Below are 24,360 nucleotides of genomic sequence, written 5' to 3' on the forward strand. Positions count from 1 at the left end.
TCTACAATAATATATACCTGACAGGAGTCCGTACAGTCTATATCTACAATAATATATATCTGACAGGAGCCCGTACAGTCTATATCTACAATAATATATACCTGACAGGAGTCCGTACAGTCTATATCTACAATAATATATACCTGACAGGAGCCCGTACAGTCTATATCTACAATAATATATACCTGACAGGAGCCTGTACAGTCTGTATCTACAATAATATATACCTGACAGGAGTCCGTACAGTCTGTATACACAATAATATATACCTGACAGGAGCCCGTACAGTCTATATCTACAATAATATATACCTGACAGGAGCCCGTACAGTCTATATCTACAATAATATATACCTGACAGGAGCCCGTACAGTCTATATCTACAATAATATATACCTGACAGGAGCCCGTACAGTCTATATCTACAATAATATATACCTGACAGGAGCCCGTACAGTCTGTATCTACAATAATATATACCTGACAGGGGCCCGTACAGTCTATATCTACAATAATATATACCTGACAGGAGCCCGTACAGTCTATATCTACAATAATATATACCTGACAGGAGCCCGTACAGTCTGTATCTACAATAATATATACCTGACAGGAGTCCGTACAGTCCGTATCTACAATAATATATACCTGACAGGAGCCCGTACAGTCTATATCTACAATAATATATACCTGACAGGAGTCCGTACAGTCTGTATCTACAATAATATATACCTGACAGGAGCCCGTACAGTCTGTATCTACAATAATATATACCTGACAGGAGCCCGTACAGTCTGTATCTACAATAATATATACCTGACAGGAGTCCGTACAGTCCGTATCTACAATAATATATACCTGACAGGAGCCCGTACAGTCTATATCTACAATAATATATACCTGACAGGAGTCCGTACAGTCTGTATCTACAATAATATATACCTGACAGGAGCCCGTACAGTCTACATCTACAATAATATATACCTGACAGGAGCCTGTACAGTCTATATCTACAATAATATATACCTGACAGGAGCCCGTACAGTCTGTATCTACAATAATATATACCTGACAGGAGCCCGTACAGTCTGTATCTACAATAATATATACCTGACAGGAGTCCGTACAGTCCGTATCTACAATAATATATACCTGACAGGAGTCCGTACAGTCTATATCTACAATAATATATACCTGACAGGAGCCCGTACAGTCTATATCTACAATAATATATACCTGACAGGAGCCCGTACAGTCTGTATCTACAATAATATATACCTGACAGGAGCCCGTACAGTCTGTATCTACAATAATATATACCTGACAGGAGTCCGTACAGTCCGTATCTACAATAATATATACCTGACAGGAGTCCGTACAGTCTATATCTACAATAATATATACCTGACAGGAGCCCGTACAGTCTGTATCTACAATAATATACACCTGACAGGAGCCCGTACAGTCTATATCTACAATAATATATACCTGACAGGAGTCTGTACAGTCTGTATCTACAATAATATATACCTGACAGGAGTCTGTACAGTCTATATCTACAATAATATATACCTGACAGGAGCCCGTACAGTCTGTATCTACAATAATATATACCTGACAGGAGTCCGTACATTCTGTATCTACAATAATATATACCTGACAGGAGCCCGTACAGTCTATATCTACAATAATATATACCTGACAGGAGTCTGTACAGTCTATATCTACAATAATATATACCTGACAGGAGCCCGTACAGTCTATATCTACAATAATATATACCTGACAGGAGCCCGTACAGTCTGTATCTACAATAATATATACCTGACAGGAGTCTGTACAGTCTATATCTACAATAATATATACCTGACAGGAGCCCGTACAGTCTATATCTACAATAATATATACCTGACAGGAGCCCGTACAGTCTATATCTACAATAATATATACCTGACAGGAGCCCGTACAGTCTATATCTACAATAATATATACCTGACAGGAGCCCGTACAGTCTGTATCTACAATAATATATACCTGACAGGAGCCCATACAGTCTATATCTACAATAATATATATCTGACAGGAGCCCGTACAGTCTGTATCTACAATAATATATACCTGACAGGAGCCCGTACAGTCTGTATCTACAATAATATATACCTGACAGGAGCCCGTACAGTCTGTATCTACAATAATATATACCTGACAGGAGGCCGTACAGTCTATATCTACAATAATATATACCTGACAGGAGCCCGTACAGTCTATATCTACAATAATATATACCTGACAGGAGCCCGTACAGTCTGTATCTACAATAATATATACCTGACAGGAGCCCATACAGTCTATATCTACAATAATATATATCTGACAGGAGCCCGTACAGTCTGTATCTACAATAATATATACCTGACAGGAGCCCGTACAGTCTGTATCTACAATAATATATACCTGACAGGAGCCCGTACAGTCTGTATCTACAATAATATATACCTGACAGGAGGCCGTACAGTCTATATCTACAATAATATATACCTGACAGGAGCCTGTACAGTCTGTATCTACAATAATATATACCTGACAGGAGCCCGTACAGTCTGTATCTACAATAATATATACCTGACAGGAGCCCGTACAGTCTATATCTACAATAATATATACCTGACAGGAGCCCGTACAGTCTATATCTACAATAATATATACCTGACAGGAGCCCGTACAGTCTATATCTACAATAATATATACCTGACAGGAGCCCGTACAGTCTGTATCTACAATAATATATACCTGACAGGAGCCCGTACAGTCTGTATCTACAATAATATATACCTGACAGGAGCCCGTACAGTCTGTATCTACAATAATATATACCTGACAGGAGCCCGTACAGTCTGTATCTACAATAATATATACCTGACAGGAGCCCGTACAGTCTATATCTACAATAATATATACCTGACAGGAGCCCGTACAGTCTATATCTACAATAATATATACCTGACAGGAGCCTGTACAGTCTGTATCTACAATAATATATACCTGACAGGAGCCCGTACAGTCTGTATCTACAATAATATATACCTGACAGGAGCCCGTACAGTCTGTATCTACAATAATATATACCTGACAGGAGCCCGTACAGTCTGTATCTACAATAATATATACCTGACAGGAGCCCGTACAGTCTGTATCTACAATAATATATACCTGACAGGAGTCCGTACAGTCTATATCTACAATAATATATACCTGACAGGAGCCTGTACAGTCTGTATCTACAATAATATATACCTGACAGGAGCCCGTACAGTCTGAATCTACAATAATATATACCTGACAGGAGCCCATACAGTCTATATCTACAATAATATACACATGACAGGAGCCTGTACAGTCTATATCTACAATAATATATACCTGACAGGAGTCCGTACAGTCTGTATCTACAATAATATATACCTGACAGGAGCCCGTACAGTCTATATCTACAATAATATATACCTGACAGGAGCCCGTACAGTCTGTATCTACAATAATATATACCTGACAGGAGCCCGTACAGTCTGTATCTACAATAATATATACCTGACAGGAGTCCGTACAGTCTATATCTACAATAATATATATCTGACAGGAGCCCGTACAGTCTATATCTACAATAATATATACCTGACAGGAGCCCGTACAGTCTATATCTACAATAATATATACCTGACAGGAGCCCGTACAGTCTGTATCTACAATAATATATACCTGACAGGGGCCCGTACAGTCTATATCTACAATAATATATACCTGACAGGAGCCCGTACAGTCTGTATCTACAATAATATATACCTGACAGGAGCCCGTACAGTCTGTATCTACAATAATATATACCTGACAGGAGCCCGTACAGTCTGTATCTACAATAATATATACCTGACAGGAGCCCGTACAGTCTATATCTACAATAATATATACCTGACAGGAGCCCGTACAGTCTATATCTACAATAATATATACCTGACAGGAGCCCGTACAGTCTGTATCTACAATAATATATACCTGACAGGGGCCCGTACAGTCTATATCTACAATAATATATACCTGACAGGAGCCCGTACAGTCTATATCTACAATAATATATACCTGACAGGAGCCCGTACAGTCTGTATCTACAATAATATATACCTGACAGGAGCCCGTACAGTCTGTATCTACAATAATATATACCTGACAGGAGTCCGTACAGTCTATATCTACAATAATATATACCTGACAGGAGCCCGTACAGTCTATATCTACAATAATATATACCTGACAGGAGCCCGTACAGTCTATATCTACAATAATATATACCTGACAGGAGCCCGTACAGTCTGTATCTACAATAATATATACCTGACAGGGGCCCGTACAGTCTGTATCTACAATAATATATACCTGACAGGAGCCCGTACAGTCTGTATCTACAATAATATATACCTGACAGGAGCCCGTACAGTCTATATCTACAATAATATATACCTGACAGGAGCCCGTACAGTCTATATCTACAATAATATATACCTGACAGGAGCCCGTACAGTCTGTATCTACAATAATATATACCTGACAGGAGTCCGTACAGTCTATATCTACAATAATATATATCTGACAGGAGCCCGTACAGTCTATATCTACAATAATATATACCTGACAGGAGTCCGTACAGTCTATATCTACAATAATATATACCTGACAGGAGCCCGTACAGTCTATATCTACAATAATATATACCTGACAGGAGCCTGTACAGTCTGTATCTACAATAATATATACCTGACAGGAGTCCGTACAGTCTGTATACACAATAATATATACCTGACAGGAGCCCGTACAGTCTATATCTACAATAATATATACCTGACAGGAGCCCGTACAGTCTATATCTACAATAATATATACCTGACAGGAGCCCGTACAGTCTATATCTACAATAATATATACCTGACAGGAGCCCGTACAGTCTATATCTACAATAATATATACCTGACAGGAGCCCGTACAGTCTGTATCTACAATAATATATACCTGACAGGGGCCCGTACAGTCTATATCTACAATAATATATACCTGACAGGAGCCCGTACAGTCTATATCTACAATAATATATACCTGACAGGAGCCCGTACAGTCTGTATCTACAATAATATATACCTGACAGGAGTCCGTACAGTCCGTATCTACAATAATATATACCTGACAGGAGCCCGTACAGTCTATATCTACAATAATATATACCTGACAGGAGTCCGTACAGTCTGTATCTACAATAATATATACCTGACAGGAGCCCGTACAGTCTGTATCTACAATAATATATACCTGACAGGAGCCCGTACAGTCTGTATCTACAATAATATATACCTGACAGGAGTCCGTACAGTCCGTATCTACAATAATATATACCTGACAGGAGCCCGTACAGTCTATATCTACAATAATATATACCTGACAGGAGTCCGTACAGTCTGTATCTACAATAATATATACCTGACAGGAGCCCGTACAGTCTACATCTACAATAATATATACCTGACAGGAGCCTGTACAGTCTATATCTACAATAATATATACCTGACAGGAGCCCGTACAGTCTGTATCTACAATAATATATACCTGACAGGAGCCCGTACAGTCTGTATCTACAATAATATATACCTGACAGGAGTCCGTACAGTCCGTATCTACAATAATATATACCTGACAGGAGTCCGTACAGTCTATATCTACAATAATATATACCTGACAGGAGCCCGTACAGTCTATATCTACAATAATATATACCTGACAGGAGCCCGTACAGTCTGTATCTACAATAATATATACCTGACAGGAGCCCGTACAGTCTGTATCTACAATAATATATACCTGACAGGAGTCCGTACAGTCCGTATCTACAATAATATATACCTGACAGGAGTCCGTACAGTCTATATCTACAATAATATATACCTGACAGGAGCCCGTACAGTCTGTATCTACAATAATATACACCTGACAGGAGCCCGTACAGTCTATATCTACAATAATATATACCTGACAGGAGTCTGTACAGTCTGTATCTACAATAATATATACCTGACAGGAGTCTGTACAGTCTATATCTACAATAATATATACCTGACAGGAGCCCGTACAGTCTGTATCTACAATAATATATACCTGACAGGAGTCCGTACATTCTGTATCTACAATAATATATACCTGACAGGAGCCTGTACAGTCTATATCTACAATAATATATACCTGACAGGAGCCCGTACAGTCTGTATCTACAATAATATATACCTGACAGGAGCCCATACAGTCTATATCTACAATAATATATACCTGACAGGAGCCCGTACAGTCTATATCTACAATAATATATACCTGACAGGAGTCTGTACAGTCTATATCTACAATAATATATACCTGACAGGAGCCCGTACAGTCTATATCTACAATAATATATACCTGACAGGAGCCCGTACAGTCTGTATCTACAATAATATATACCTGACAGGAGTCTGTACAGTCTATATCTACAATAATATATACCTGACAGGAGCCCGTACAGTCTATATCTACAATAATATATACCTGACAGGAGCCCGTACAGTCTATATCTACAATAATATATACCTGACAGGAGCCCGTACAGTCTATATCTACAATAATATATACCTGACAGGAGCCCGTACAGTCTAGCATCTTCAGTAATGAGCCTGCTACACTGTATGGGCTGCAGTCAGGACCTGGAAGGAGCCCATACACTCTAGGCTCAACCGTAGTGAGGGCGAATAATGGCGGGAATGTCACTGACTGAGGAGAAGTCTCCATGTAGCGTCTTCACTGCGGATCACGTGACCCCTGACTCCTCCCTCCTGTGACCTCATCACAGGTCCTGTGCGCACAGAGCAGCCATATCTGTGGAGTGCGGCTCTGCAGGTGGAGGTATGTGGAGATTCCCCAGTACTGAGCGCAGCCGGGGACATTAACCCCTTCTGCACGGAGGAGACTCTTTTGGGGTTGTTGTTGCCCCTTTATAAGAACCATAACGTTGTTGTTCTGTTTCCTGTAATAGATACATACGAGCCAACTATGGAGGACAGGAAGTGAGGAGCGGAGTGTTCTCCTAGTACAGGGCCCCTTTCTTGGCCCCACACAGTGTAATGCCCCCATTATGCCCTGTAAGCAGGTTCTGCCCCACACCCAGCTGCCTCGGGCACTTTACCATGAGCTGGTACCTCAGATTCTTCCCCGCACCCCTTTCCTTTGTTGGCGCCAAATCTGTTCTGCCTTTGGGGCTCCGGCCTTTATAATATCAGTAACTGCGCCATCAAGGTCTCCTGACCAGGTGCACCCTCTAGACTCTTCCCTCCGGAAACCTCCCTCTTCCCATTGGTGTCACATGGTCCCGTCTGGACGGCAGATAGCAGTCTGTACAAATGCAGCACAGCCCTGAGGAGGCTTTTTTATGACTCTATTTATTACACCCCTTATGTAATATACACTCACCGGCCACTTTATTAGGTACACCTGTCCAACTTCTTGTTAACACTTAATTTCTAATCAGCCAATCACATGGCGGCAACTCAGTGCATTTAGGCATGTAGACATGGTCAAGACAATCTCCTGCAGTTCAAACCGAGCATCAGTATGGGGAAGAAAGGTGATTTGAGTGCCTTTGAACGTGGCATGGTTGTTGGTGCCAGAAGGGCTGGTCTGAGTATTTCAGAAACTGCTGATCTACTGGGATTTTCACGCACAACCATCTCTAGGGTTTACAGAGAATGGTCCGAAAAAGAAAAAAAATCCAGTGAGCGGCAGTTCTGTGGGCGGAAATGCCTTGTTGATGCCAGAGGTCAGAGGAGAATGGGCAGACTGGTTCGAGCTGATAGAAAGGCAACAGTGACTCAAATCGCCACCCGTTACAACCAAGGTAGGCCTAAGAGCATCTCTGAACGCACAGTGCGTCGAACTTTGAGGCAGATGGGCTACAGCAGCAGAAGACCACACCAGGTACCACTCCTTTCAGCTAAGAACAGGAAACTGAGGCTACAATTTGTACAAGCTCATCGAAATTGGACAGTAGAAGATTGGAAAAACGTTGCTTGGTCTGATGAGTCTCGATTTCTGCTGCGACATTCGGATGGTAGGGTCAGAATTTGGCGTAAACAACATGAAAGCATGGATCCATCCTGCCTTGTATGGAGCATCTTTGGGATGTGCAGCCGACAAATCTGCGGCAACTGTGTGATGCCATCATGTCAATATGGACCAAAATCTCTGAGGAATGCTTCCAGCACCTTGTTGAATCTATGCCACGAAGAATTGAGGCAGTTCTGAAGGCAAAAGGGGGTCCAACCCGTTACTAGCATGGTGTACCTAATAAAGTGGCCAGTGAGTGTATATGATGCCGCTCACACAGTATAATGTTTCCACAGTACTGGCATCTCTCGTAAAAAAAAAGGTATTTTCACACTACCGCCATACACCCACACAGTATAATGTTCTCATAGTACCGCCATACCCCCACACACAGTATAATGTTCTCACAGTACCGCCATACCCCCACACACAGTATAATGTTCCTACAGTACCGCCATACCCCCACACAGTATAATGTTCTCATAGTACTGCCATACCCCCACACACAGTATAATGTTCTCATAGTACCGCCATACCCCCACACACAGTATAATGTTCTCATAGTACCGCCATACCCCCACACACAGTATAATGTTCTCATAGTACCGCCATACCCCCACACACAGTATAATGTTCTCATAGTACCGCCATACCCCCACACACAGTATAATGTTCTCATAGTACCGCCATACCCCCACACAGTATAATGTTCTCATAGTACTGCCATACCCCCACACACAGTATAATGTTCTCATAGTACCGCCATACCCCCACACACAGTATAATGTTCTCATAGTACCGCCATACCCCCACACACAGTATAATGTTCTCATAGTACCGCCATACCCCCACACAGTATAATGTTCTCATAGTACCGCCATACCCCCACACACAGTATAATGTTCTCATAGTACCGCCATACCCCCACACACAGTATAATGTTCCTATAGTACCGCCATACCCCCACACACAGTATAATGTTCCTACAGTTCCGCCATACCCCCACACACAGTATAATGTTCCTACAGTACCTCCATACCCCCACACACAGTATTTTGTTCCCACCGACACATGATAATGTTTCCACAGGACTGGCATCCCCCTCACACACAGTATAATGTCTCCACAGTACTGCCATCCCCCCACTTTTTAATGTTCCCACAGTACTGCCCCCTACATGCACAATATGGTACTATCCACCCAGGGGAGCACCTATCATGATGCAACATGAGGCTTTTGCCTTAGGCTGAGTGCACACGTAGCAAAATTGCCGCGGAAATTTCCGCGGCAATTCTGCGCCTCCTGCCGCGGGTTTATCGCATACAGAATTTGCATGCATATACCCACAGAAAACTAGCGTTTTCTCTTCGCCACGACAGCACCCACTGAGAGAGGGGATCCACCCCTAGGAACAGGAAACCCTACGGAGAGATAAAAGGGGCGGTCCCCCTCGCTCCCACAGTTTGGTTTCCTGTTCCTATGGGAATCCACGGAGAAGAGGATGCCTAGCCTGGATGCCGCTTGCGCAGTTTACCTGAGAGGACGGCAAGGGCTCCAGAGCTGGATGCAGCTTCGGGGGTTCTCTTCTCAGCTTCCCCCCTCTGCTGGCAGGCGCCGTGAGGCCAGAACTGTTGGAGTTACTGGCTCATGGAAATCCACCCGGAGTCGTCTGCGGGACCAAGCGCGAGGTAACATGACCGCCTAGGGAGCGCTCTGGCAGCGTGGAGGTCCATTGTTTCCCCGGGAGGATTGCGGTATCCTCCGGGGTGAGGGAGGAGACAGACGGCACCTGCGCTGATTCCGGTGGCAGCGCAGGTGCATAATGCAGAGCCGCGACCCAGAAGTGGTTAGCACTTCCGGGTTCAACCGGAAGAAGATGGCGGCCCCCATATGAAAAGGACACCGGCGCTATCGCGCCGGCGTCCACAATGGATTCATCGCAGAACCCTGCGATGCTTTCTGTAGAAGACACCGCTTCTACCCCACGTACACGTGGCAACAGCAGTCGCTCTAAGCAGAGCGGATCCTCAAGGAAAAAAACGGACAAAGCCGTTTCTCCACCCCGGTCTCCTCCTCGTACATCGGTACCGTTAAAGCTTCACTGGGGTGAGTGTGCATCTACCCTCATAGGCTGACTATTGTTCCCTCTCCTATACACCCTAGGGAAAGAAAACTGAAAAAACGAAGCACAAACAGTGTGCGTTATGTCTCCAGCCCCTCCCGGATAGTTACAAAAAGAGACTTTGTAAATCATGTATTGATTCCACCTTGCGGGAGGAAGCCTCAGTTAAATCAGAGGACATCAGACTCATAATTAGACAAGAGTTACAGGCCTTACATAGTACAGATAAAGAACCGCGTGCCAGGAGTAAAAGAGGATACGAATCCCCTATATCTAATCCATCTTCTGACCTGGAGAAAGCAGACTCTGATATTTCCCACGAATATGTTTCCTCAGACGAGGACCAGGATACATGTTTTCCCACCGACAGTATTGACAACCTTGTCAGGTCCGTGTGTAATACCATGGGCATCGAGGATTCTAAAGTCCCCAAAACACAGCAGGATATTATGTTTGCCGGTTTATCGGAAAAGAAAAGGCCTTCTTTTCTGGTGATAGCAGCAATAAAAACTTTAGTCAAAAAAGAGTGGGAAAGCCAGGGCCAAAGAGGATTACCTCCATCCTCAAAAAGGCGTTATCCCTTCAATGATGAAGAGTTTTCGACATGGACAAAAGCGCCAAAGGTGGACGCTGCGGTAGCATCCACATCCAAAAAATATTTGCTACCTGTAGAGGATTCAGGCTCATTACAGGACCCGTTAGACCGTAAAGCCGACTCATTATTAAAAAGAGCCTGGGAGTCGTGTACAGGAGCCTTCAGGCCGTCTATCTCCGCCACATGCACCGCTAGGTCCATGTTGGTCTGGCTGAGTGACTTAGAGGAAGGACTTAAAAGTGGTCTTTCTAGAGACAAACTGTTGTCCTCTATACCCTTAATTAGAGGGGCTACGGCTTTCCTGGCGGATTCATCTGCCGACTCTATACGCTTGGCGGCCAAATCGGCAGGTCTCACAAATGCGGCACGTAGAGCCCTGTGGCTTAAGGGCTGGAAAGGCGATCCCCAGACGAAGTCCAAATTATGTGGCCTCCCATGTCAGGGTGAGTACCTGTTTGGTACCAAACTGGACGAAATCTTAACTAAAGCGGGAGAAAGAAAGAAGGGCTTCCCTAATAATAATTACCTTCCATTCTATAGGAGAGCGTTCCGGAAGCCCATATTTAATAAAAGGAAAGATTTTAAAAACCAAGATCGCTGGACCCCTAAAGACGCCAAACAAAGAGGTGCATTCTTTGGGAAGCGCCCTTTTAAAACTGAAGACAAGCCCCGTTAGAGCAGATCTACCTGTGGGGGGTAGATTATCCTCCTTCTCAAACCAATGGAGAAGAATAACATCAAACGTTTGGGCAAATAGTCTCGTCACCTCTGGCTTAAAATTAAAATTTGCCCGAGTCCCTCCGGACTAATTTCTATTGACTTCTTTAAAATCACAGTCTCAACAGGAGGCATTACAGCAAGAAGTAATGAATCTTCTATCCAAAGGAGTTTTGGTGGAGGTTCCATTTCTTCAGGAGGGGAAAGGATTCTATTCCCCGCTATTTCTAATTACAAAACCTGATGGATCATTCAGAACCATCATAAATCTTAAAAAACTGAACACCTTCTTAGAAAATCAAACCTTTAAAATGGAATCTATCCGATCCACCGTAAAACTCCTGTTTCCCCATTGCTTTATGGCGGTTCTGGACTTGAAAGATGCGTATTACCATCTACCAATCTTTAAAGAACATCAACAGTTTCTCTGCGTAGCGGTTGTGTTGAATGGATGTATACGGCACTTTCAGTATACAGCAATGCCCTTTGGATTATCAATTGCTCCTAGGGTATTCACTAAACTAATGTCAGAGGTAATGTCATATCTAAGATTAAAAGACACCCTCATAATCCCATACCTAGACGACCTTCTGGTAGTGGGAAAATCCCCCTCACAATGTCAGCAAAGACTAAGTGATATGATTTCATCCCTGCAGAACTTAGGATGGTTAATAAATTGGGAAAAATCTAGGCTGATCCCAACAACTCGGCAAACATTTTTAGGAATTATATTAGATTCTATGAGCCAGAAATGTTTTCTCCCAGAATCTAAACAGATAACGGTTAGTAATAAGGTTCAGTCTATACTAGATAAACCTATAATTTCCCTCCGAGAAGGCATGTCCTTGCTTGGCTCCTTCACGTCATGTATTCCAGCAGTTCCATGGGCCCAGTTCCACTCGAGATGCTTACAGTATGCAATTTTACATGAGGAAATAAAATTACAAGGGCATTTAGACGGTAAAATCTCCCTTTCCAGTGACGTAATCCAATCCCTGACCTGGTGGCTACAACCAGACCATCTAATTAGCGGGGTTCCCTGGGTGGTTAAACCCTCAAACATAATATTTACAGATGCCAGTCCTGATGGTTGGGGGGCACACTTAGGGGACCAGATTGTCCAGGGGCTATGGTCGGTTGCAGAATTAGACGACTCGTCTAATAAAAAAGAACTAAAAGCCATCTATCATGCCCTATGTGAATTCCTCCCACAGTTACACGGAACACATACCAGGGTACTCTCAGACAACATGACATCAGTGGCTTACGTCAATCATCAAGGAGGAACAAGATCAGGCACTCTCATGTCTATAACCGAAGACATCTTGACTATAGCCGAAAATCATCTTCTTTCCCTATCAGCGCTACATGTCCGAGGAATAGACAACGCAAAAGCAGACTTTCTCAGTCGTCATACCCTCCATCAGGGGGAATGGGAGTTAAATCGTCAGATATTCAAAATGATAACTATAAAATGGGGTATACCCGATATAGATCTCTTTGCTACAAGGGACAACAGGCAGGTAAAAACATTCGCCTCAATGTTCCGAACCGACAACCCCGATGTTCTCGACGCCCTCCAGATTCCATGGACATATCAGAAAGCATATGCCTTTCCCCCGATGATTCTCCTTCCAACAGTGATCAGGAAGATAAGGGAGGACAGAGCGAATGTAATCTTAATTGCTCCATTCTGGCCAAAGAGACCATGGTTCTCCCTGCTCAGAGCCATGTCCATCTCGGATCCATGGATCCTCCCAGAAAATCAGGATCTTCTCTTCCAGGGGCCCTTCAACCACCCTCATGTGAAGGGTCTGCGGTTGACAGCCTGGGATTTGAGAGGCAGCTGTTAAAACTAAGGGGCTTCTCTGATAAAGTAATTGATACCCTATTGCTGAGTAGGAAAAGATCTACTACGTCAATCTATGTAAAAGTATGGAAAAAAATTTTAAGCCTCTATCCCTCAGCCCTGTCAAATGAAATTCCAGTCCCTATTATTCTCGAATTTCTCCAAAAAGGATGTGATTTAGGCCTTTCAGTTAACACCTTAAGAGTGCAGGTTTCTGCGCTAGGGGCTTTGTATAGTCACAATATTGCGGGTGATAGGTGGATAGCCAGATTCATTTCAGCCTGCCAGAGAGCAGAACCAGTCCAAATTCCCCACTTACCTCCTTGGGATGTTAATCTAGTCCTTGAAGCCTTAACAGATCACCCATTTGAGCCTCTACACTCTGCTCACATTAAACACGTCTCCCTCAAGACTGCTCTTCTTGTCGCCTTAGTATCGGCAAGAAGGGTAAGTGACATACAGGCGCTATCAGTAGATCCTCCATTTATGTCAATATTTCCAGATAGGATTGTCCTAAAAACAGACCCTTCCTACCTACCTAAAATGTGTACAAAATTTCATAGATCTCAAGAAATCCTTCTTCCTTCCTTCTATGATAACCCTACAAATCAGGAAGAGGAGAAGTACCATACTTTAGATGTGAGAAGGGCTGTACTAACCTATCTAGATAGGACTAGTGCCTGGAGGAAGAGCAGGGCTCTTTTTGTTTCCTTCCAGGGTCAAAGAAAAGGAGCTGGTATTACAAAAGGCACCTTATCCCGATGGATTCGGGAGGCGATATACCTGGCCTATTCGTCTAAAGGGGAAGATCCACCTGAGACTGTAAAGGCACATTCCACCTGGGCGATAGCATCATCCTGGGCAGAGCGAGCAGAGGTTCCGATAGAACTCATATGTAAGGCCGCAACCTGGTCATCTCCTACTACCTTCTATAGTCACTATAGACTAGATTTATCTGCCTCCACTGACCTGTGTTTCGGTAGATCAGTTCTTAACACAATAATCCCCCCCAAATAACTATCTCTGAAAGTCTCTCAGTGGGTGCTGTCGTGGCGAAGAGAAAACACCGGATTACGTACCGGTAATGCTCTTTTATAGAGCCACGACAGCACCCCTTTACTTCCCTCCCTTATATATATTAGTTTGCATATGAGCACGGATAAGGGTGATTGGTTCTTGTAAATATTAGTAGTTAAGATAAAATGATAATGAAATTGCCTACTAATACTGGTGGGCGGTTCCTCGCAATCTCTGTAACCCAAACTGTGGGAGCGAGGGGGACCGCCCCTTTTATCTCTCCGTAGGGTTTCCTGTTCCTAGGGGCAGATTCCCTCTCTCAGTGGGTGCTGTCGTGGCTCTATAAAAGAGCATTACCGGTACGTAATCCGGTGTTTTGCAAGCATAATTAGCTTGCAGAATGCTAGAGTTTTCCAAGCGATCTGTAGCATTGCTTGGAAAACTGACTGACAGGTTGGTCACACTTGTCAAACATAGTGTTTGACAAGTGTGACCAACTTTTTACTATAGATGCAGCCTATGCAGCATCTATAGTAAAAGATCGAATGTTTAAAAATAATAAAAAAAATTAAAAAAAAGGTTATACTCACCTCAGCGGCGTCCGTTCCTAATGCTGTATGTTCAGGACCTTCCATTGACGTAGTGGTCACGTGACTGCGGTCATGTGACCGCGACGTCATCACAGGTCCTTCATACACACCACAGAAGCCGCTGAGGAGGTCGGGCCACCAGAAGGTGAGTATATCGCTATTTTTTATTTTAATTCTTTTTTTTTTACTACTTATATGGTGCCCAGTCCGTGGAGGAGAGTCTCCTCTCCTCCACCCTGGGTACCAACCGCACTTGATCTGCTTACTTCCCGCATGGTGTGCACAGCCCCGTGCGGGAAGTAAGCAGATCAATGCACTCCTATGTGTGCAGAATCGCCGCGATTCCGCAATTTTAATGAACATGCTGCGTTTTTTTCTAGATTGCGATTCCGCTCAGGAAAAAAATGCAGCATGTGCACAAAAAATGCGGATTGCATTCTGTTACATAGGATGCTTAATGTTAGCGTTTTTTTCGCGGTTTTATAGCGTTTTTATAGCGAAAAACCACGAAAAAAACGCAAAAAATCTGCTACGTGTGCACACAGCCTTAGGCTGCGCCACCTGTTGATAAGAAGAGGGTCGGCATCTGCGGGGGTCCATAACACTATGGTTCCTACATCAATAAATGAGAGTGTCAAGAGCAAAGAGAGTCATGCCGGCTCGGACGTTGCCTGGATTAACAAGGTCCGATGTTGAGGAACCAGGACAATCTGATGATAAATGGGCTACTGGACCAAACCATACATGGACAAGGCAAGAGAACCTGGATCTGATGAAATGCTACAGTAACAGCAGATGGAATGGGAGAGGATATATGAAACTCTGGATGGATACAAGACCTGCATGTCCACTAACTGAAAAACGACTAGTCACCCAACATTTCAATATCATAAAGAGAAATCTATTATCACAACTTGAGATGGATCAACTGCACTGCAGATCCACCACACATGAAGACCTGGAAGAACAACATGTGCAACCCCCTGAAGATTCTGATCCAACCCTGCAACTAGAGTGCACTGCAGCTGGTCTGAAACAGAAGATCTTAGATAAACTAAATACCATCAATATCAGAGATCGACTGCCAAGGCTCAGCAAAGAAACACCACCAGACAGTATGCTAGAGGATGCCAATAGAACGGCTCTTGCATCAATACCTACCACCACCATAACTCAAACTAATAATCTGATCTGTGCTACTGCCTCAGTAATCATAGAAATGCTTGGCTATACAACCAGCAAGAACAACAGAAGTACGTGCTCCTCTTGGAAAAGAAGACTGTAGACAAAGATCAAGATGCCACGAAGGGAAGTCAGCCAACTATCAGAAATACAGTAGTGTGTAAAGATCAAGAATAAGACCAAGCTGGACAAGTACAAAGCCTGACCCCAACTGAAGAGACTGCTAAACAAAGGCTCACAAAACTTGCTGCAAAACTAGGGAGATACATTGGAGAAGCTGAGGCCAAGAAGATAAATGCCCTGTTCTCCAAAGAACCATCCAAAGTGTAAAAAAACACACCACCAGTGCAATGTGGCTGCAATATCTGAGAATGAAACACAGCAACCACATAGAGCAGGAAACAGTCACCATTACAGAAGCAGACATCCAACAGCGGGTCAAGAACATGAAGAGCTGGACAGCACAGACATGATCCTTACCTACTGGTTAAATAAATTCACAGCGGTACATGAATGCATGGCAATGCAGATGAACCAACTGCTGGAAGCAGGCCACCACCCAGCTTGGCTAACACAAGGAAGAACAGTGCTGAACATGAAGGATTCTCACAAAGGAACAATTCCATCCAACTACCGCCCAATAACCTGCCTTACAACAACATGGAAACTTCTGTCAGGCATCATAGCCACCAAGCTACAGAACCATATGAACCAGTGTTGTGAATTTGCTTTTTGCTCCCTCTAGTGGTTACTAGTTTTTTGACTCTGGTTTTTCTGTCATTCCTTTTATCCGCACCTGGGTCGTTAGTTAGGGGTGTTGCTATATAAGCTCCCTGGACCTTCAGTTCAATGCCTGGCAACGTAGTTATCAGAGCTAGTCTGCTGTGCTCTTGTCTACTGATCCTGGTTCCAGTTTTATCAGCTAAGTCTGCCTTTTGCTTTTTGCTATTTGTTTTGGTTTTGTATTTTTGTCCAGCTTGTTCCAAATCTATATCCTGACCTTTGCTGGAAGCTCTAGGGGGCTGGTGTTCTCCCCCCGGACCGTTAGACGGTTCGGGGGTTCTTGAATTTCCAGTGTGGATTTTGATAGGGTTTTTGTTGACCATATAAGTTACCTTTCTTTATTCTGCTATCAGTAAGCGGGCCTCTCTGTGCTAAACCTGGTTCATTTCTGTGTTTGTCATTTCCTCTTACCTCACCGTCATTATTTGTGGGGGGCTTCTATCCAGCTTTGGGGTCCCCTTCTCTGGAGGCAAGAAAGGTCTTTGTTTTCCTCTACTAGGGGTAGCTAGATTCTCCGGCTGGCGCGTGTCATCTAGAATCAACGTAGGAATGATCCCCGGCTACTTCTAGTGTTGGCGTTAGGAGTAGATATATGGTCAACCCAGTTACCACTGCCCTATGAGCTGGATTTTTGTATTCTGCAGACTTCCACGTTCCTCTGAGACCCTCGCCATTGGGGTCACAACAGTTTGCCAGGCCAGTATTAAATGTTTAATGCATTGCAGAAGAGGGATTATAAGAAAGAAGATTCTGAGTTGTTTTTTTTTTCTCCTTCCCCTTTACCTCAGAGTGGCTATGCTTGCTGCAGACATGAATGTCCAGACCTTGATTACAAGTGTGGACCAGCTGGCTACTCGTGTGCAGGGCATACAAGACTATGTTATCAGAAATCCTAGGTCAGAACCTAAAATACCGATTCCTGAACTGTTTTCCGGAGACAGGTTTAAGTTTAGGAATTTCGTGAATAATTGTAAATTGTTTTTGTCCCTGAGACCCTGTTCATCAGGAGATTCTGCTCAGCAAGTAAAAATTGTTATTTCGTTCTTACGGGGCGACCCTCAGGATTGGGCTTTTTCGCTGGCGCCAGGAGATCCGGCATTGGCTGATCTTGATGCGTTTTTTCTGGCGCTCGGTTTACTTTATGAGGAACCCAATCTTGAGATTCAGGCAGAAAAGGCCTTGCTGTCTATGTCTCAGGGGCAGGACGAGGCTGAAGTGTATTGCCAAAAATTTCGGAAATGGTCCGTGCTGACACATTGGAACGAGTGTGCACTGGCCGCTAATTTTAGAAATGGCCTTTCTGAAGCCATTAAGAATGTTATGGTGGGTTTTCCCATTCCCACAGGTCTGAATGATACTATGGCACTGGCTATTCAAATTGACCGGCGGTTGCGGGAGCGCAAAACCGCAAATTCCCTCATGGTGTTGTCTGAACAGACACCTGATTTAATGCAATGTGATAGAATCCTGACTAGAAATGAGCGGAAAATTCATAGACGCCGGAATGGCTTGTGCTACTACTGTGGTGATTCTACACATGTTATCTCAGCATGCTCTAAACGTATAGCTAAGGTTGTTAGTCCTGTCACCGTTGGTAATTTGCAACCTAAATTTATTCTGTCTGTAACTTTGATTTGCTCGCTGTCATCTTATCCTGTCATGGCGTTTGTAGATTCAGGTGCTGCCCTGAGTCTCATGGATCTCTCATTTGCTAAGCGCTGTGGATTTACTCTTGAACCATTAGAAAATCCTATTCCTCTTAGGGGTATTGATGCTACACCATTGGCAGCAAATAAACCGCAGTATTGGACTCAGGTTACCATGTGCATGACTCCTGAACACCGCGAGGTGATACGTTTCCTGGTTTTACATAAAATGCATGATTTGGTCGTTTTAGGGCTGCCATGGTTACAGGCCCATAATCCAGTCCTGGACTGGAAGGCTATGTCAGTCTCAAGTTGGGGCTGTCGTGGTATTCATGAGGATTCCCTGCCTGTGTCTATTGCTTCTTCTACGCCTTCGGAAGTTCCGGAGTATTTGTCTGATTATCAGGATGTCTTCAGTGAGTCTGAGTCCAGTGCACTGCCTCCTCATAGGGACTGTGACTGTGCTATAGATTTGATCCCAGGCAGTAAATTTCCTAAGGGAAGACTGTTTAATCTGTCGGTACCTGAACATACCGCTATGCGTTCATATATCAAGGAGTCTCTGGAAAAAGGACATATTCGTCCGTCTTCTTCCCCTCTTGGTGCGGGATTCTTTTTTGTGGCTAAAAAGGACGGATCTTTGAGACCTTGTATTGATTATCGGCTTTTAAATAAGATCACTGTCAAATTTCAGTATCCTTTACCGCTGTTGTCTGACTTGTTTGCCCGGATTAAGGGTGCCAAGTGGTTCACCAAGATAGACCTTCGTGGTGCGTACAACCTTGTGCGCATTAAGCAAGGTGATGAATGGAAAACCGCATTCAATACGCCCGAAGGTCATTTTGAGTACTTGGTGATGCCTTTTGGGCTCTCCAATGCGCCTTCAGTTTTTCAGTCCTTTATGCATGACATTTTCCGGAAGTATCTGGATAAATTTTTGATTGTTTATCTGGATGATATTTTGGTTTTTTCTGATAATTGGGATTCGCATGTGGAGCAGGTCAGGTTGGTCTTTAAAATTTTGCGTGAAAATTCTTTGTTTGTCAAGGGCTCAAAGTGTCTCTTTGGTGTACAGAAGGTTCCCTTTTTGGGGTTCATTTTTTCCCCTTCTGCTGTGGAGATGGACCCAGTCAAGGTCCGAGCTATTCTTGATTGGACTCAGCCCTCGTCAGTTAAGAGTCTTCAGAAGTTCTTGGGCTTCGCTAACTTCTACCGTCGTTTTATCGCTAATTTTTCTAGCATTGTGAAACCTTTGACGGATATGACCAAGAAGGGCTCCGATGTAGCTAACTGGGCTCCTGCTGCCGTGGAGGCTTTCCAGGAGTTGAAACGCCGGTTTACTTCGGCGCCTGTTTTGTGCCAGCCTGACGTCTCACTTCCCTTTCAGGTTGAGGTGGATGCTTCGGAGATTGGGGCAGGGGCCGTTTTGTCGCAGAGAGGCCCTGGTTGCTCTGTTATGAAGCCTTGTGCCTTTTTCTCTAGGAAATTTTCGCCTGCCGAGCGAAATTATGATGTGGGCAATCGGGAGTTGTTGGCCATGAAATGGGCATTTGAGGAGTGGCGTCATTGGCTCGAGGGTGCTAAGCATCGTGTGGTGGTCTTGACTGATCACAAAAATCTGATGTATCTCGAGTCTGCTAAACGCCTTAATCCGAGACAGGCCCGCTGGTCATTGTTTTTCTCCCGCTTTGATTTTGTTGTCTCGTATTTACCAGGTTCAAAGAATGTGAAGGCCGATGCTCTTTCTAGGAGCTTTGTGCCTGATGCTCCTGGAGTCGCTGATCCTGTTGGTAGTCTTAAAGATGGAGTTATCTTGTCAGCTATTTCTCCGGATCTGCGACGTGTGTTGCAGAGATTTCAGGCTGATAGGCCTGAGTCTTGTCCACCTGACAGACTGTTTGTCCCGGATAAGTGGACCAGCAGAGTCATTTCCGAGGTTCATTCCTCGGTGTTGGCAGGTCACCCGGGAATTTTTGGCACCAGAGATCTGGTGGCCAGGTCCTTTTGGTGGCCTTCCTTGTCAAGGGATGTGCGGTCATTTGTGCAGTCCTGTGGGACTTGTGCTCGAGCTAAGCCTTGCTGTTCTCGTGCCAGCGGTTTGCTCTTGCCCTTGCCTGTCCCGAAGAGACCTTGGACACATATCTCCATGGATTTCATTTCTGATCTTCCGCTATCTCAGGGCATGTCCGTTATCTGGGTGATATGTGATCGCTTCTCCAAGATGGTCCATTTGGTTCCTTTGTCTAAGCTGCCTTCCTCTTCCGATCTGGTTCCTGTGTTTTTCCAGAACGTGGTTCGTTTGCACGGCATCCCTGAGAATATTGTGTCAGACAGAGGATCCCAGTTCGTTTCCAGGTTCTGGCGATCCTTTTGTAGTAGGATGGGCATTGATTTGTCGTTTTCGTCTGCTTTCCATCCTCAGACTAATGGACAGACGGAGCGAACCAATCAGACTTTGGAGGCTTATTTGAGGTGTTTTGTCTCTGCTGATCAGGACGATTGGGTGACATTCTTGCCGTTGGCTGAGTTTGCCCTTAATAATCGGGCTAGTTCCGCCACCTTGGTTTCGCCTTTTTTCTGCAACTCTGGTTTCCATCCTCGCTTTTCTTCGGGTCATGTGGAGCCTTCTGACTGTCCTGGGGTGGATTCTGTGGTGGATAGGTTGCAGCAGATCTGGAATCATGTGGTGGACAACTTGAAGTTGTCACAGGAGAAGGCTCAGCGCTTTGCCAACCGCCGCCGCGGTGTGGGTCCCCGACTACGCGTTGGGGATTTGGTGTGGCTTTCTTCCCGCTTTGTTCCTATGAAGGTCTCCTCTCCCAAATTTAAACCTCGTTTTATTGGGCCTTACAAGATATTGGAAATCCTTAATCCTGTATCTTTTCGTCTGGATCTTCCTGTGTCGTTTGCTATTCACAATGTATTTCATAGGTCCTTGTTGCGGCGGTACATTGTGCCTGTAGTTCCTTCTGCTGAGCCTCCTGCTCCGGTGTTGGTTGAGGGCGAGTTGGAGTACGTGGTGGAGAAGATCTTGGATTCTCGCCTCTCCAGGCGGAGGCTTCAGTACCTGGTCAAGTGGAAGGGCTATGGTCAGGAGGATAATTCCTGGGTGGTCGCCTCTGATGTTCATGGGGCCGATTTAGTTCGTGCCTTTCATGCCGCTCATCCTGATCGCCCTGGTGGTCGTGGTGAGGGTTCGGTGACCCCTCACTAAGGGGGGGGTACTGTTGTGAATTTGCTTTTTGCTCCCTCTAGTGGTTACTAGTTTTTTGACTCTGGTTTTTCTGTCATTCCTTTTATCCGCACCTGGGTCGTTAGTTAGGGGTGTTGCTATATAAGCTCCCTGGACCTTCAGTTCAATGCCTGGCAACGTAGTTATCAGAGCTAGTCTGCTGTGCTCTTGTCTACTGATCCTGGTTCCAGTTTTATCAGCTAAGTCTGCCTTTTGCTTTTTGCTATTTGTTTTGGTTTTGTATTTTTGTCCAGCTTGTTCCAAATCTATATCCTGACCTTTGCTGGAAGCTCTAGGGGGCTGGTGTTCTCCCCCCGGACCGTTAGACGGTTCGGGGGTTCTTGAATTTCCAGTGTGGATTTTGATAGGGTTTTTGTTGACCATATAAGTTACCTTTCTTTATTCTGCTATCAGTAAGCGGGCCTCTCTGTGCTAAACCTGGTTCATTTCTGTGTTTGTCATTTCCTCTTACCTCACCGTCATTATTTGTGGGGGGCTTCTATCCAGCTTTGGGGTCCCCTTCTCTGGAGGCAAGAAAGGTCTTTGTTTTCCTCTACTAGGGGTAGCTAGATTCTCCGGCTGGCGCGTGTCATCTAGAATCAACGTAGGAATGATCCCCGGCTACTTCTAGTGTTGGCGTTAGGAGTAGATATATGGTCAACCCAGTTACCACTGCCCTATGAGCTGGATTTTTGTATTCTGCAGACTTCCACGTTCCTCTGAGACCCTCGCCATTGGGGTCATAACAAACCAGTACATGAATCCAGCTCAGAAAGGCATTGGGACAGACACCAGAGGCTCTAAGCACCAGCTCCAGCTCCTTGTAGATAGAGCAGTTGCTCAAGACTGAAGATCCAGACAGAACAATCTCAGCACAGCCTGGATTGACTACAGGAAAGGCTATGACTCAATGCCACACACATGGATCTGTGAATGCTTGGCTCTGTACAATGTCAACAGGAAATTTAGAACCTTCCTCAGAAACTCAATGGGGCTATGGAGAACAGCATTGGAAGTCAACTCAAGACAACTAGCACAAGTGACTATCAAATATAGCATATACCAAGGTGATGCACTGTCCCCATTGCTGTTCTGCATAGGCTTGAACCCCCTCAGTCAGATAATTACAGAGTCTGGCTATGGATACTAGTTCAAGAGTGGAAGCACCATCAGCCACCTCCTCTATATGGATGGCATCAAGCTTTATGCGAAAAGCAAATGAGACATCAATTCACTGATCCACCTGACAAGGATCTACAGTGAAGACATCGGGACGTTCTTCAGACTGCAGAAGTGCGGCCGGTTGGTAATAAAGAGAGGCAAGGTAGTCAAGACTAATTGAGTGGAATTACCAGCAGGGCAGATAGCAGATGTACAGACATACTACAAGTACCTCGGCATCCCACAAGGATACGGTAACCATGATGAGTAGGCAAGGAAAGCAGCAACATCCAAACGCACGCACGCACACACACACACAAACATATTCAGCTTTATATACAACCTTATATACAACAACTGGCAAAAATTATGAAATCACCGGCCTTGGAGGATGTTCATTCAGTTGTTTGATTTTGTAGAAAAAAATGCAGATCACAGATATGGCACAAAACTAACGTAATTTCCAATGGCAACTTTCTGGCTTTAAGAAACAATAAAAGAAATCAAGAACAAAAATGTTGTAGTCGGTAATGGTTACTTTTTTAACCCCTTCCCGACCCATGACGCCACGTAGGCGTCATGAAAACCCGTGCCAATCCGACCCATGATGCCTATGTGGCGTCATGGAATGATCGCGTCTCTGCAGATCGGGTGAAAGGGTTAACTCCTATTTTACCCGATCTGCAGAGACAGGGGGAGTGGTACTTCACCCCCGTGGCTACGATCGCTCTGATTGGCTGTTGAAAGTGAAGCTGCCAATCAGAGCGATTTGTAATATTTCACCAAAAAACTGGTGAAATATTACAATCCAGCCATGGCCGATGCTGCAATATCATCGGCCATAGCTGGAAAACCTGAAGTGACCCCCCCCACCCCACCGATCGCCCCCCAATCCTCCGTTATGGGGTCCGGTCCCCTCCGTCCTGTGCTCCGCTCCCCCGTCCTCCTGCCCGCTCCCCCCTGCTCCTATGTCACCCCCCCGTGCTCCGACGCCCCCCCCCCGTGCCCCGATCTCCCCCCTATACTTACTGAGGCTCCCAGTGTCCGGCCGTCTTCTCCATGGGCGCCGCCATCTTGGAAAATGGCGGGCGCATGCGCAGTGCGCCCGCCGAATCTGCCGGCCGGCAGATTCGCTAAAAGTACATTTTGATCGCTGTGATAGGTTCTATCGCAGCGATCAAAATAAAAAAATAATAAATAAACCCCCCCCCCTTTATCACCCCCATAGGTAGGGACAATAATAAAATAAAGAAAATATATATTTTTCTTTTTCCACTAGGGTTAGGGTTAGAACTAGGGTTAGA

The 24,360-nt window shown here is 44.6% G+C and overlaps 1 protein-coding gene across 1 annotated transcript in view; it reads left to right on the forward strand.

The window, feature by feature from the left end:
• Positions 1–6,914: 6,914 nt before the first annotated feature.
• Positions 6,915–24,360, forward strand: part of LOC143766837 (uncharacterized) — a 37,504-nt gene continuing 20,058 nt past the window's right edge. The window contains exon 1 of the mRNA XM_077254820.1: positions 6,915–6,965. The gene's annotated coding sequence lies outside the window, so the exon portion shown is untranslated. The remainder of the gene's footprint in view (positions 6,966–24,360) is intronic.

This window comes from Ranitomeya variabilis, chromosome 4 (assembly GCF_051348905.1).
Source record: "Ranitomeya variabilis isolate aRanVar5 chromosome 4, aRanVar5.hap1, whole genome shotgun sequence".
Taxonomy (NCBI): Eukaryota; Metazoa; Chordata; class Amphibia; order Anura; family Dendrobatidae; genus Ranitomeya; species Ranitomeya variabilis.